The following is a 12,048-nucleotide window of genomic DNA, read 5'->3' on the forward strand; positions in this document are numbered from 1 at the left end:
GTTGTTAGATCCTGTACATAATTGTAATCCCCCCCCCCCCCCCCCCCCCCCCCCATGATTAGTCGGTGCGTCACTATGTCGGGGATTTCGGCCATGGTCTTTATGATGAAGCTCGTGTTGTCCCAGTTGGGCGCGTACACGTTAACTAGTACTACCAGTGCCCCATCCAGGGCCCCGCTGACCATTATGTACCGTTCCCCTGGGTCCGTAATGTCTTGGTCGCCCTAAACATCATCCTCTTGCTGATTAGTTTTGCCACCCCCTTGACCCTCGCCCCATAGTAGGAATGGTAGGTCTGCCCCACCCAGCCCTTCCTTACCCACAGTCGGTCCTGCTCTCTCAGGTCTTGGAGGAAGATAATGTCGGCTTTCATATTTCTCACGTGGGTGAGGACTCTGGATCTTTTCACTGGGCTGCTAAGTCCCCTTACGTTCCAGGTGACTATCCTGGTTGTATTGTTATACTCTTGACGTAGCCTAAGCTGCTTCCTTGATGTGCACTCTGACAAAGGAAGGTTCAGACTTGGAGATAGCTTTATACATTTATTAAACTGTTAACGATTCTCCTACTTGGATTCGACTCTCCTGTTAATCCTGCTATAGCTACTCAGGCTAACAAACCAGTCTGCTACAATCCACGTGATGGGTGTGATGTGTTCAATTAACCCTGTATACTCACTAAGTGTCCCCACTGGAAAGAGACTGAGCATGTGTGCTATGTCCTTTTATATGGGTTGGTATAATGCCCTCCTGTGGTAGTGTCACCTCTGTGTGTGTCGTGAATGCCCATTGGTCGTGTCCTATCTTACTGGCCTATTGGTTGAATGTCTGTGTGTCATGTCTCTGGTACTCCCTCTAGTGTCTATCTAGGTGTTGTGTGTTCACATTAACTCCTTGTGTATTTACAGTGATGCATATCACCACACTGGTGGGGGGCTTCTATCCCCCCGTTGGGAGCTGGGGTTTTACCCGGAGCAGCAGCCGCTCACCTGTGCCAGGATCATAAAACGTCACAATTCCCACACCGGCATTGGCACTTAGCCGCAAAATTGGAGAATCCAGCCCCTTGACTGTGCCAAAGTACACCCAATTCTCTAGATTTGAGAACCCTTCTTAAGTGCTTTTATGCTCCATCCCAGTAGGTTCATGCTCAGCCCCCATTTTGCTGACATCACATGGAGCATTGTTTACATGCCTTCTCATTGAAGCATTTAAGATACTGGGAGGGAAGGGGGTGGGGGGGGGGGGGGGGGGGGAGCGTGCAGGGTGGTATTCCCAGGAGTACACGAGGCAAGCATTTTAGCTGCATTTCAGAATTTTAAGCAGAGAATTTTGAATTCTGATTAATTGTGCGGCACTTTAATTCACCGGGGAAAAGAAATGTTAATATGGGAAGAAAATATTTCATCAGGTTTCATGTGCAAGACTTGAAAATCGAGTTTTCCGGGTTATAGGTTAAAGAGCAATTTAACTGCCGGAATTTATCACTTTTAAATTCAACCAGTTTTTGCAGTCATTCTTACTAAACAGTTCTATCAATATTTTACTGAGAAATCCTGAATTTTAATTTTCAGCTTGTACACTCGTGACCTGATTCAGCCACCTCTGCACTCCAGTTAATTTAAAACACATGAACAGCTAGAAAATTAAATTCCAGCCCCTTCTAGAGGCCATTTCCTGGTCCATCAAACTAAGTATCATGAACAATGCAGTAAATGTGTGACTTTATGCTTAGATAGCCAGATTCATGAAATACAATCTCCCTCTAACAGGTCTGCCCTCAGTTAATCTGTCCCAGTACAACCTCCCTTTCAATAAAATCTCTGCTTCATAAATTGCAAGGACCATTTTAACTACTTCACTGCCAGCTGGAAACGGTGCGGGCTGGGCGAAGGATAGGATCATGGAAAAGGTGGTAACACGGCAGAAGGGGGGCAAAATAGGGAGTGGAGAGGTAGGATAGAGTGGAAGGTCGCAAGATGGCAGGGGTGGTAAGAGGGCAGGCAGAGATGGTAACCCATGTCCTGGGCTGCATCCTTTCAGCCTGCAGTGGTTCAAATTCTAATCTTCCTTCTTTTAGTTGCTCTTGCCCCATCTTTGTCTCAGTGGTTTCAGGACTTACCTGGTTCTATCTCCAGTACCTCTTTTCTTTTTCTTTTTTAAAATAAATTTAGAGTACCCAATTATTTTTTCCAATTAAGGGGCAATTTAATGTGGTCAATCCACCTATCCTGCACATCTTTGGGTTGTGGGGGTGAAACCCACGCAGACACGGTGAGAATGTGCAAACTCCTCACAGACAGTGGCCCAGGGCCGGGATTCAAACCCAGGTCCTCAGCGCCGTAGGCAGCAATGCTAACCACTGTGCCACCGTGCTGCCCTTCTTCAGTACCTCTTGATGCACCATCAATTACCACAAAGACGAACATGGTGGAACAATCGAGGCTTTGTTGAACAAGATGTTGTGCCTCCTGTAGCTGGAACCAGAATGGCTGCAGCGCTGGAGTGCACACACTTTTATACGCCAACTGCTGGGCGGAGCCAGCAGGCAGGGATGTACCATTGTACCTTTAATATACAGGCAGTGCCGTAATACATTCAATATACACTAGTGGTGACTGCCACATTCACCCCCTGTTAAAAAAGAGTCTGGCGGGTGCGGTGGAAACAATACAAATTAAGTCTGTCGGGGCCCTTGACCCTCCTCTGCGATTGCCTCAGTCCTGTGGGTGATGCGGGCATTGACTGGGTAATCTGCAACTCCGGGAGCGTGTTGTCCTCGTCTTCGTCACCCCTGAGTGGAATCAGTGGGAGGACGGATCCTGCTAGGGTGGGGGCTGCGGTGATGTTCGCTGGAGGGAGGTTGAGTGGCGCCAGGGTGAATGAGGCAACCCGGGGGGGGGGGGGGGGGGGGGGGGGGGGGGGGGGGGGCGGTGTCAGGTCGGGGGTCGTGGGTGGGGATCCAGCGCGTGCCAGGTCCAGGAGGGAGACTGTGTCTTGGTGCCCGTTGGGGTGTGCCACGTAGGCGTGCTGCGAGTTTGCATGTAAGAGGTGGACTTTTGCGACCAAGGGGTCCATCTTATGGGTCCGCACATGCTTCAGAAGGAGGTCGGGTCCAGAAACTGTCAGTCATCTTGGGGGCGAGACCCCAGACGAGGACTTCCTGGGGAAGGCAAACACATGTTTGTGAGGGGTCTCATTATTCACGATGCAGAGGAGCGATGGGGTGGAGTGGAGCGCGTCGGGGAGGACCTCCAGCCAGCGTGAGACCGGGAGATGTTTAGACCGCAGGGCCAGCAGGACGGCCTTCCAGACCATCCTGTTCTCCCTCTCTACCAGCCAGTTTCCCGGGGGTTGTAGCTGGCCGTCCTGCTCGAGGCGATGCCCTTGCTGAGCAGGAACTGACGCAGCTCATCGCTCATGAAAGAGGATCCCCAATCGCTGTGGATGTAGTTGGGGAAACTGAACAGAGTGAAGATGCTATGCAGAGCGTGGATCACCGTGGCAGAAGTCATATCGGGGCATGGAATGGCGAAAGGGAACCGGGAGTACTCATCAATCACATTCAGGAAATACGTGTTGCAGTCGGTGGAGGGGTGGGGCCCTTTGAAGTCCACGCTGAGGCGTCCAAAGGAGCGGGAGGCCTTCACCAGGTGTGCTCTATCTGGCAGGTAGAAGTGCGGCTTGCACTCTGCGCAGACTTGGCAGTCTCTGGTGACGGTCCTGACCTCCTCAATAGAGTAGGGCAGGTTGCGGGCCTTGATAAAATGGAAGAACCGGGCGACTCCCGGGTGGCAGAGGTCATAATGTAGAGCCCGGAGTCGGTCCACTTGTGCGCTGGCCCATGTACCGCGGGATAGGGCATCAGAGGGCTTGTTGAGCTTCCCCGGGCAATACAAGATCTCATAATTATAGGTAGAGAGCTCAATCCTCCGCCTCAAGATCTTGTCATTTTTGATCTTGCCCCGCTCTGTATTGTTAAACATAAAGGCAACCGACCGTTGGTCAGTGAGGAGAGTGAATCTCCTGCTGGCCAGGTAATGCCTCCAATGTTGCACAGCTTCCACAATGGCTTGGGCATCCTTTTTGCCACAGGAGTGCCGAATTTTGGAGGCATGGAGGGTACGGGGAAAGAAGGCCACGGGTCTGCCCGCCTGGTTGAGGGTGGCGGCCAGAGCTACGTCTGATGCATCACTCTCCACCTGAAAGGGGTGGGGACTCGTCGACCGCGTGCATTGTGGCCTTGGCGATGTCCGCCTTGATGCGATTGAAGGCCTAGCAGGCTTCAGCCATCAGGGGAAAAACTGTGGACTGAATGAGTGGGCGGGCCTTGTCCGCATAATTAGGGACCCACTGGGTGTATTAGGAGAAAAACCCCAGGCAATGTTTCAGGGCCTTGGGCCAGTGGGGGAGGGGGAGTTCTCGGAGGGGGAGCATGCGGTCGGGGTCAGCCCTTGGACTCCATTTTCCACTGCAGCGGTGGCTAAGCGGTTGGTGCGGAACACGCGTTTCTTCTTATTGTATGTGAGATTAAGGAGTTTGGCGGTATGGAGGAATTTGTGGAGGTTTGTGTCATGGTCCTGCTGATCATGGCCGCAGATGGTGACGTTATCTAGGTACGGGAAGGTTGCCCGCAGCCCGTACCTGTAAACCATTCGGGCCATCTCTCACTGGAAGACCGAGACCCCCATTAGTGACGCCAAAAGGAACCCTAAGGAAGTGGTAGAGGCGGCCATCTGCTTCGAACGCAGTGTATTGGTGGTCCTCCGGGCAGATGGGGAGCTGGTGGTAGGTGGACTTCAAGTCGACTGTAGAGAAGACTCGATACTGCGCAATCTGATTGACCATGTCAGGTATGCATTGGAGGGGGTACGCGTTGAGCTGCATGTACTGATTGATGGTCTGAGTGTAGTCAATGACCATCCTGTGCTTCTCCCCAGTCTTCACTACCACTTGAGCTCTCCAGGGGCTGTTGCTGGTCTCAATGACCCCTTTCCGCAGAAGCCGTTGGACCTCCGACCTGATGAAGGTCCTGTCCTGGGCTCTGTACCGTCTGCTCCTAGCAGCGACGGGTTTGCAGTCCAGGGTGAGGTTCGCAAACAGGGAAGGGGATCGACCTTAAGGGTCGTGAGGCCACAGACGGTGAGGGGGGGTAGCGGTCTGCCAAATTTTAAAGTAAGGCTTTGGAGGTGGCATTGAAAATCCAGGCCGAGTAACAGGGCAGTGCGGAGGTGGGGGAGCCTGAAGTTGCTGAACTCTATGCCCTGGACGGTGAGGGTCGTGATACAGTACCCCCGGATCTCCACGGAATAGCATCCGGAGGCCAGGGAGAGTTTCTGGGTGACCGCGTGTAACGTGAGGGAGCAGAGCCTTACCGTAGTGGGGTGGATGAAGCTCTCTGTGCGGCCGGAGTCAAAAAGGCAGGTCGTCTCGTGCCCATCGATCTTCACCGTCGTCGTTGCGGTCATGAGGTTGCGGGGCCGGGATAGAGGCGAGCTGCGGAAGATGCTGGGAATTCCCGGGCTGGTCAGCGGTGGCGGAGGTGGCAGCTGGCGATGAACAGCCAGACGAGCAGGGGTCCTGAGGCACAGTCCAAAGTGGCGCCGAAGATGGCGGCGCCCACGGGGTGCACATGGCGTGCGGCATCAAAGATGGGGGCGCCCACAGGCTTGCGGTGAGGAAAATGGTAGCGACCCTGGGTCACACGTGGAGGGTGTAGAAACGCCAGACCTGGAAGCAGCGACGACCGACCGGGCCTGGCAAACTGAAACAAAGTGTCCTTTCTTCCCACACCTGTTGCAGGTTGCGCTCCGCGCTGGGCAGTGCTGCCTGGGGTGCTTGTTTTGTCCGCAAAAATAACACTTTGGCCCCCCAGAGTTGGCTGGCTGCCGCACAGCGCAATCTTGTGGTGAGCTGGAGGCGGCAGCTGATGGGGCCCACGATGCCCACAAAGGTGCCGCGTGGTCGGGGGCGTATGACTGAACATTATGGGAGGCCACTTCTAATGAATTAGCAAGCTGCCTAGTCCCTGCAAGATCGAGCATACCCCCTTCCTGTAGCCGCTGGCGGACGTACGCAGACTTCATGCCTGTGACGTAAGCGTTTCTAATTAAAGGTTCACTGTGCTGGATTGCCAAAACTGCCTGGAAGTCACAGTTCCGACCTCGGATCTGCAGGGCACGCACAAAATCATCCAGAGTCTCCCCAGGGACTTGCTGTCTCATGGCCAGGAGGTGCCTGGCGTATCTTGGTTCACCAGGGGCTGGTTTAGCACACTGGGCTGAATCGCTGGCTTTTAAAGCAGACTAAGCAGGCCAGCAGCACGGTTCAATTCCCGTACCAGCCTCCCCGAACAGGCGCCGGAATGTGGCGACTAGGGGCTTTTCACAGTAACTTCACTGAAGTCTACTTGTGACAATAAACGATTTTCATTTCATTTTTTCATTTTCAGGCGCGCCATCACTTTGCAGTAGTTGGGCACATCCCGGTTGAGGGGAAAAATATCAGGGCTCACCCATGAATGGAGGAATTGGAGCTTCTGCGTGTCCGAGGGTTCTTCAGCGACTGCTCTGGTATTGCCTTCGAAAGCAGGCTAGCCAGTGGTCGAAGGTGACGTGGCATTGTCTGCTTGAGGGCTCAGCTGCAGGTGATCAGGCTTGATGCGGAGATCCATCGTTTAAAAAACTTGTTCAATAAATTGATGCACTGTCAATTACCACAAAGACGAGAATGGTGGAACAATCGAGGCTTTATTGAACAAGATGTTGTACTTTCTGTAGCTGGAACCAGAATGGCTGCAGCGCTGGAGAGCACACACTTTTATACGCCGCCTGCTGGGCGGAGCCAGCAGGCAGGGATGTACCCTTGTACCTCTAATATACGGGAAGTGCCGTAATACATATAATGTACACTAGTGGTGACTACCACACCTCTACAACCTCCTTCTTCGTCAGTGTTCTGCCCCCCACGTCTACCCTCAGCATGCCACAACTCCTTTGCTCCAACATACCCTGAATGCAAACATTGCCTTCATGCTGCCAGTCCTCCAAGGCCCAATGCAGTCTCCCCGACAACACCAAAAGAGGAAATGCTGGAAAATCTCAGCAGGTCTGGCAGCATCTGTAGGGAGAGAAAAAAATTTAATTTGACTTCAGATTACCCTTTTTCAAAGCTAAAAGACACAGAAACTGAGAGATATTTGCAGTGGAGTGTAGAGAGATTGCACATGATGAATAGGAGGAAGTTAGGGCCTGTGATCTGGAAGCTGTCAATATGATGCAGGGCATCAGACAAATCCCGGATGTAGGTAGGGAGGGAATGGAGGGAATTGACAGCTTGCAGTTCGCAGGCCCTTACCGCCTTCTATTCACCTTGGATGTGCAATCTCCCTACATCTCCATCCCACACCAGGATGGTCTGAGAGCACTTTGCTTCCTTCTGGAAAAGAGGCCGATACAATTCCCATCCACCACCACTCTCTTCCGCCTGGCTGAACTCGTTCTATCTCTCAACAACTTCTCCTTTAACTCATCCCACTTTCTCCAAATCAAAGGTGTAGCAATGGGTACCCGCATGGGTCCTAGCTACGCTTGCCTTTTTATGGGGTATGTCGAATATTCCTGTTCCAGGCCTTCCTGGGTTCCTTCCCACAACTCCTTTACCGATACATCGATGACTATTTTGGTGCCGCTTCATGCTCTCGTCCGGAGTTGGAAAAATTCATCAACTTTGCTTCCAGTTTCCACCCCTCCATCACTTTCACCTGGTCCATCTCAGACACTTCCCTTCCCTTCCTTGACTTTTCTGTCTCCATTTCCGACAATAGACTATCTACTAATATCCATTGCAAGTCCACTGACTCCCACAGCTCTCTGGACTACAGCTCTTCACACCCTACACCCTGTAAGGACTCCATCCCTTTTTCTCAGTTCCTTCGCCTCCGTCGCATTTGTTCCGATGATGCCACTTTCCAAAGTGGTGTTTCGAAAATGTGTTCCTTCATCCTCAACCGTGATTTCCCACCTACAGTTGTTTACAGGGCCCTCAACAGCATGCGGTCCATCTCCCGCACCACTACCCTTACCCCCTCCCCTCCCTCCCAGAACAAGTTCCCCTCGTTCTCACATTTCGCCCCATCAGCCTCCGTATGCAAAGCATAATCCTCTGCCATTTTCCCCAACTCCAGCGTGATGCCACTGCCAAACACATCTTCCCTTCACTTCCTCTGTCTGCATTTCGCAGAGACCCTTCCCTCTGAGATAATATGGCCCACTCCTCCACCATACCCAACACCTCTCCCATCATCCATGGCATCTTCCCATGCAATCATAGAAGGTGTAACACCTGTCCTTTACCTCTTCTATGCTTAACATCCCAGACCCAAAACACTCATCCCAGGTTAAGCAGCGTTTCACTTGCACCTCTTTCAATTTGGTCTATTGCATGTGATCTCCTCTACATCAGAGAGACCAAACATAGATTGGGTGATCGCTTTGCTGAGCACCTTCGGTTTGTGCACATTCAGGACCCTGGCCTTCCCGTAGCTTGCCATTTTAACACAAGACCCTGCTCCCATGCCCACATGTCTGTCCTTGGCCTGCTGCAATGTTCCAGTGAAGCGCAACGCAAACTCGAGGAACAGCATCTCATCTTCCGGTTAGGCACACTACAGCCTTCAAATCTCAACATCGAATTCAGCTCTTCTCCACCTCAACCCCTTTGACTCCATTTCATTTTAACTGTCTTTTACCTTTTATTTTTTTCTTGTCTTTCTTTAAATATATATTTCCCCCCTATCTTATCCCCCTTTCCTTATCTTTTCTCCCCTTGCTTCCCCTCTCCCCTTTTTCTCATTTTGCCTCTCTCCCAACGTTGCCCCCTCCCCCACATCTACATGTCACAGCTTACCCTCTGATGTTAGTTTATCTGCTGTTTGGCCTTTTACACCTTTGATTCTCTCTAGGGTCTACCATTAGCACTCTTTTCCCTTGGTTTCTGTGGCTGTGACTCATCTTTCATTCCCTCACCCTACAGTATAAATATCTCCCACTTTCTTATCTTTTAGCTTTGACAAAGGGTCACCTGGACTCGAAACATTAGCTCTTTTCTCTCCCTAGAGATGCTGCCAGACCTACTGAGATTTTCCAGCATTTTCTCTTTTGGTTTCAGATTCCAGCATCTGCAGTCATTTGCTTTTTTTTCTCCTCAATAACACCTTGACTGTGCCAATGCACATTGAATTCTCTTGATTCTCTCCAAATTAGAAGACTCCTTCAGTATTTTCAAGCTTGTTGAGGGTGGAACTAGGTGGGGTAATATCGCGGGGATGGCAATTTGCCTCATGGCCTCCTTCCAACTATTTATGTTTGACTCACAGATTTCAGGTAGGAAGGTTAGGGTCCTAATTTAAGCACAAGCATTTGACCGTAATGGTATCTTTGCCATTTCAGCCATTTTAACTACAGGCTCAACTCTGCACCCGCCACTGAAACCAGCCCCCGGTGTGAGTCAACAATTGAACGTACAACTATCTATGTAACTGGTCCTGCTGACAGGCGAGAATCTATGCCTGTGTGCTTGAATCCTGTGACCTGCACCTTCAAAAGGAATCTCTCATACCTCATTCGGAGCGCAAAAGATTCTTCTGAACACCTCAGTGGAGAGATAATGAAAGACAGACATAATACACAACGTGTGAAGGAAGATGAGGCAGTTAGCTTCACAGCAGCACTCATAGGAAATTATTAATTTGGTTAGGGGGATTAGTGGCCGAGCGTTGGGATGGATACAGGATGATCAGAGGCAGGGGTTAGTCAGAAGTCAGGTGGGTTGAGGGATGTTCAAGATGGTGGTGGAGTATTGGTAGCTTGCATTCATTGAATGTGAGACTGGAACGGACACTTTTGTTCCTCACATATGACGGAAGTATATTTCAAAACTGACCATGTTGGCGGTTCTTAAGCATAGTTTTGCCTCAAGCATTCATAATGAGGCCCTCTGATAATTACATCAACCGGAACAGATAGTCAGGCATCTGTTCTACAGATGGTCTCATTATGAATGCTTGGCTGAGCTTCATGAATCGCTAATGAAATCCACGCAGCAGGGATTTAATTACACAGGTGGAAGGGAAGTGTTAGCTTTGATTAATTGCCATATTTATGAGGTCATAGTAAGTTATTCTTTCTTTGCTCTGTTTTCTCAATGTCTACTTGGACAATATTGGTGTAAAGTGAGGTAAAGCTATTGTTGTTGACACTGTGAATGGCTCTGCCTGATTAGCATTTTTATAAAGTAGTAAGAGCAGCACTTGTTTCTGAGGAGATTTTTGAATGGCTGTTTCTTTTCCATGAGCCTTTCAAGACTTACCATATTACTAAATGGCTCACTGGCTCTGTACATAGTGCATACATGAGTGGTCTTGGAGGATGCAGGGGGGCATGGGAGATCTAAAGGGATAAGGAGAGTACCTGGGAGGCATGGATGGCGAATGGGGGATATGAAGTGGCATGAGTAAGACTTTTAAACTTATCTGTCAAATGTTTCCTGAATCCAAGCAATGGTTCACGTCTCCTCTGAGAGACCATGAACAATGTACATTCACCAAAGTGGCTCATCTCCACGTGGGGGTGGTGGATTGTTGGGGCTGCCCACCCTCTGCAATGGAGTTGCCACGTGTGGGAGGGTTCTCCAGAACTTTATCCCATGCCAGCTAAACTAGTCAGAAATGGGGATTAGGGTGGAATCACATAATCCAAGTGCCCAACTCGGTTAAATCCGGCCATTAACTCTGTTCTTCTCTATTTAAATCTCCTGCCAGCTCTGATTAGAATTTTCCACATTCCTCACAGCGGCAGGGATCCGTGTTGAATTCCGGCCTTGGATGACTGTCTGTGTGGAGTTTGCAGTTTCTCCCTGTGTCTGCGTGGGTTTCACCCGGGTGCACAGTTCAAAGATGTGCAGATTAAGTGGATTGGCCATGATAAATTGCCCTTAGTGTCCAAAGATTAGATGGTGGTTACATGGATAGGCTGGGCAAGTGGGCCTCGGTGGGTTGTGTCATAATATGCCCCCATGCACATCATGAGGTAAAAGCAGGCAGTGACAGACACCCAGGTGAGCCAATCAATATAAGAACAGAACACAACAAAATCATAAGACAGGACACCAGAGGGGGGCTTCCACCTATAATTCACACGAGGCATCTGCACTCTGCCTCTTTCCACTGGGGATAGCTGTAGTGACAGTCAGGGTGTACAAATCATTCAACACCTCCTACACGTGGATCAGAGCTAGCCTGTTCTAGATAGTTAACTTTTGTTTACTTAGAGTAGTAGAGAGTGAACCCCCACAGGCAGCTGTGTGTTTCGTTACGAGAGTTCAATAAATCTCATATTGAACCAACGCCTACGTTTGGTGTATACTTGATCAGCTAATTGCTTTCACAGTAACTTTATTGAAGCCTACTTGTGGCAATAAGCGATTTTCATTTTCATTTCATTTCATCGTGTGCAGTCCATGTTACCCCAGGGTGAACAACACAACATAATACTAGAAGTGGCACCTGCTTCTAAGTAATTAATTTACCTTCAAAAATTCACTACGGACCAGCAACTGCCTTCCTGTGTCATGGAAAAGATCCAGGCAATTTCGCAGCTCCAGATCTCTGGGAACCTTGGCGCAAACTGGCGAGTCTTCAAGCAGAAATTCAGTCTATACCTTGAGGCCTCGGGCCTTGATAGTGCCTCCGATGCTCGAAACATCACGCTGCTGCTTTCTACTGCGGGGGACCAGGCCTTCCAAATCTTCAATTCTCTCACTTTTGCCGATGGTGAGGACAAGACCAAGTTCCAGGCCGTCCTAGCCAAATTAGACAGTCACTGTGAAGTCGAGACAAACAAAAGCTTCAAGCTTTATGTATTCCAACAGCGCCTTCAGGATAAGGATGAACCTTTTCAGTCTTTTCTTACTCATCTTTGCATTCTGGCTCAGTCCTACAACTACGGAGTCACCGCTGACTCACTTATCAGGGATCAAATTGTGTTTGGCA

This window comes from Scyliorhinus canicula, chromosome 19 (genome assembly GCF_902713615.1).
Source record: "Scyliorhinus canicula chromosome 19, sScyCan1.1, whole genome shotgun sequence".
In the NCBI taxonomy this organism is placed as follows: Eukaryota; Metazoa; Chordata; class Chondrichthyes; order Carcharhiniformes; family Scyliorhinidae; genus Scyliorhinus; species Scyliorhinus canicula.